The sequence below is a fragment of the Oryx dammah genome, unplaced genomic scaffold (genome assembly GCF_014754425.2).
Source record: "Oryx dammah isolate SB20612 unplaced genomic scaffold, SCBI_Odam_1.1 HiC_scaffold_25, whole genome shotgun sequence".
Lineage (NCBI taxonomy): Eukaryota > Metazoa > Chordata > Mammalia > Artiodactyla > Bovidae > Oryx > Oryx dammah.
Window position 1 is genome coordinate 58,983,841 of NW_024070209.1, and position 4,545 is coordinate 58,988,385.

Genomic DNA, 4,545 nt, shown 5'->3' on the forward strand with positions numbered 1-4,545 from the left:
ATAAAAAGCTTTACATACAAACAAAAGCCAAGAGAACCCAGCAACATCAGGCCAGCTTTGTGACAAATCCTAAAGGAGCTCCTCCAGGGAGGAAAGAGAATAGCAACATAAAAATAAAACCTTATACATATATAGACTGCTATATCAAAACCACATTAGAACAGCAAACCCAAACACTACAATAAATACACATACACACAAAGAAAAGCAGCCAAAACCCAAAACTAAAGATGATCATAAAAACAGAATAGAAGAGAACAGAAGAGAAAAAGAAGAAAAAAGACTTACAAGAACAAACCCAAAACAATTATGAAAAAAGCAAATAGATACATAATTACATTAAATATAAATAGATAAATGCACTAACCAAAAGACAGACTGCCTGAATGGTTACAAAAATAAGACCCATATATATGCTGTCTACAAGAGAGAGACCTCAGATCTAGGGAAACATACAAAATGAAAGCAAGGGGATGGAAGAAACTATTCCATGTCAATGGAAATCAGAAAAGCAGCAATATTACTGCAGGGGCAGTAATAGTCATATCAGGAAAAAAAAGACTTTAAAATAAAGGCTATTGTAAGAGACAGAAAGGAAATTATGTAATGATCAAGAGATTAAGAAGAAAATATAACAATTATAAATATATGTGCACTGAACTTAGGAACACCTAAATACGTAAAGAAAATGCTAGAGACATACAAGGAAACATCAACAATAACAATAAAATAATGAGGTACTTTAATATCTCACTTTCAACAACAGACAGATCATCAAGACAGAAAATCAACAAGAAAACTCAGGACTTAAATGCATACATTAGACCAGATGGATTTTATTGATATTTATAGAGCATTCCACCTAAAAGCAGCAGAATGCACATTCTTCTCAAGTGCACATGAAACATTATCCAGGATTGATCACATATTAGACCACAAGGCAAGCCTTGGTAAATTTAGGAAAATGGAAATAATATCAAGCAACTTATCCAATCACACCACTATGAGATTAGAAACAGATTACCAAAAAACTATTAAAAACACACATACACAAATATCTGGAGGCTAAGCCATATTCTACTAAACAACAAATGGACCACTAAAGAAATCAAAGAGAGTATCAAAAACAACCTAGACACAAGGAAAATGAAAACACAAGGTTCAAAACCTTTGGGATGCAGCAAAAGAAGTTCCTTGAAGAAAGTTTATAGCAATATAATATTGCTTCAGGAAACAATAAAATCTCAAATAAACAAACTAACATATATCTAAAGCAAAAAAATAACAAGAAAACCTAAAGTTGCCATAAGGAAAGAAAGCATGATATAAGAGCAGATATAAATGAAATACAGGAAAGAAAGCAATAGCAAAAATCAATAAATTAAAAACTAGTTCTTCAAAAGATTAAAAAATTGATCAATTTCAGCCAGACTCATCAAGAAAAAAGAGAGATAACTCAAATCAATGCAATCAAATTATAGGGGTCCCAAAAGAAAAAGAGAAAAAGAAAGAGTATGAAAAAAGGAAAGATATACCCATATGAATGCAGCGTTCCAAAAAACAAGGAGAGATAAGAAAGCCTTCCTAAGAGATCAATGCAAAGAAATAGAGGAAAACAATAGAATGGGAAAGACTAGAGATCTCTTCAAGAAAATTACAGATACCAAGGGAACATTTCATGCAAAGATGGGTACAATAAAGGACAGAAATGGCATGGACCTAACAGAAGCAGAAGATATTAAGAAGAGGGAACAGGAATACACAGAGCTACACAAAAAAGATATTAATGACTCAGATAACCAAGATGGTGTGATCACTCAGCTAGAGCCAGACATCCTGGAGTGTGAAGTCAAGAGGGCCTTAGGGAGCATCACTACAAACAAAGCTAGTGGAGGTGATGAAATTCCAGCTGAGCTATTTCAAATCCTAAAAGATGATGCTGTGAAAGCACTGCACTCAATATGCCAGCAAATTTGGAAAACTCAGCAGTGGCCACAGGGCAAGAAAAGGTGAATTTTCATTCCAATCCCAAGGAAAGGCAATGCCAAAGAATATTCAAACTACTGCACAATTGCATTCATTTCATATGCTAGCAAGTTCATGCTCAAAATCCTTCAAGCTAGGCTTCAATAGGATGTAAACCAAGGGCTTCAATAGGATGTAAACCAAGAACTTCAAGATGTTCAAGCTGATTTTAGAAAAGGCAGAGGAACCAGAGATCAAATTGCCAACATCCTTTGGATCATAGAAAAAGCAAAAGAATTTCAGAAAAAAAAATCAACTTCTGTTTCATTGACTACGCTAAAGCCTTTGACTGTGTGGATCACAACAAATTGTGGAAAATTCTTCAAGAAATGTTAATACCAGACCACCTTACTTGCCTCCTGAGAAACCTGTATGCAGGACAAGAAGCAACAGTTAGAACCGAACATGGAACAATGGACTGGTTCCAAGTTGGGAACAGAGTACTTCAAGGCTGTATATTGTCACCCTGCTTATTTAACTTCTATTCAGAGTACATCATTTGAAATGCCAGACTGGATGAAGCACAAGCTGGAATCAAGATTGCAGGGAGAAATATCAATAACTTCAGATATACAGATGGTACCACTATAATGGCAGGAAGCAAAGAGAAATTAAAGCTATTCTTTTTTTTTTTTTTTTTTTACAGTCCAAATCTTTATTTTTACACCCATCAGGCCATGAATTCATAGGGAATGGGCTCTGACAGTTCGGGTTCCTTTCCATTGGTCCTCACAAAGTGTGCTTCTCTGGGTGGAGCAGGCTGGCGCTTCAGCTGAACCCAAGTCCCTTTCCCTTTGGCTTCTTTCTTTTTCTGGTCATTTTCCTTCACATATTTCAGGAAGCTATCTCGGCTCTTAGAGTGCTTAATATGCTTGATATGCACATCAATTCTCTTGGCAAGAATCTTGCCCTTGTTTGTTTATAGTGATGCCAACAGCATGCTGGGTAACATTGTAGACTCTCCCAGTTTTGCCATGGTAACATTTGTGGGGCATTCCTTTTTGAACAGTACCCATTCCCCTGATATCTACAATATCACCCTTCCTGTAGATTCACATGTATGTGGCCAAAGGAACAACTCCATGTTTTCTGAAAAGCCTGGAGAACATGCAGTGGGTGCCCCACCTCTTTCCCTTTGTGTTGGTCATCTTGGCGAATCGCTGGAAGATGGCAGTTCCATAAAGCTACTCTTGATAAGAGTGAAAGAGGAGAGTGAAAAAGCTGGCTTAAAACTCAACATTCAGAAAACAAAGATCATGGCATCCGGTTCCATTACTTCATGGCAAATAGATGGGGAAAAAGTGGAAGCTTTTTATTTTCTTTTCTTGGGCTCCAAACTCACACAATGACTGCAACCATGAAACTAAAAGACACTGGTTCTTTGGAAGAAAAGATATGACAAACCTAGACAGTATATTAAAAAACAGAGACATCACTTTGTCAAAAAAGGTCCATCTAGTCAAAGCTATGGTTTTTCCAGTAGTCATATACAGATGTGAGAGTTGGACCATAAAGAAGGCTGAGTGCCTAATAATTGTTGCTTTCAAACTGTTTTTCTGGAGAAGATTCTTGAGAATCCCTTGGACAGCAAGGAGATCAAACCAGTCAATCCTAAAGGAAATCAGCCCTGAATACTTACTGTAAAGACTTATACCAAAGATGAAGCTCCAGTAATTTGGCCACCTGATGTGAAGATCTGACTCATTGGATAAGATCTTGATGCTGGGAAAGATTGAGGGCAGGAGAAAAAGGAGGGCAACAGAGGATGAGATGGTTGGACGGTATCACTGACTCAATAGATATGACTTTTAATAAACCCTGGAAGATAGTGAAAGACAGGGAAGCCTGACATGCTGCAGTCCCTGTGGTTGCAAGTCAGACCCAACTGAATGACAGACCACAAATGCATATATATGGCATCTAGTGACTAAAGCGACTTGGCACACAAGTATGCATTGAATCTAGAATGATGGTACTGGTGAGCCTATTTTCCTGGGCAGCAATGGAGATGCAAACATAGAGAACAGACTTGTGGACATAGTTGGGGAAGGAAAAGGTGGGGCAAACTAGGAGAGTAGCATTGGAACTTATACTTTTCTGTATGTAAAATTGATAGCCAGTGGGTATTTGCTGTATGAGGCAGGGTGCTCAAACTCAGTGCTCTGTAACAACCTAGCATGATGGTATTGTGTAGGAAATGGGAGGAAGTTTCAAAGGGAGAGGGGTGACTGATTCATGTGATGTATGGAAGAACACAACACAACATTGTAAAGCAATTATCCTCCAATTAAAAAATAAAATAATTCTACAAACAATAAATGCTGGAGAGGGTATGGAGAGAAGAGAACTTTCCTACAGCGTTGGTGGGAATGTAAATTGGTATAGCCACTATAGAGAACAATACAAAGGTTCCTTAAAAAATAAAAAGCGTTACCATATGACCCTGCAATCCCACTTCTGGGCATATGTCAGAGAAAATCCTAATTCAAAAAGATACTCGCAGTCCAATTTTTATTGCAG

The 4,545-nt window shown here is 37.3% G+C and overlaps 1 pseudogene; it reads right to left on the reverse strand.

The window, feature by feature from the left end:
• Positions 1-2,657: 2,657 nt before the first annotated feature.
• Positions 2,658-3,195, reverse strand: LOC120851312 (annotated as a pseudogene).
• Positions 3,196-4,545: the final 1,350 nt, after the last annotated feature.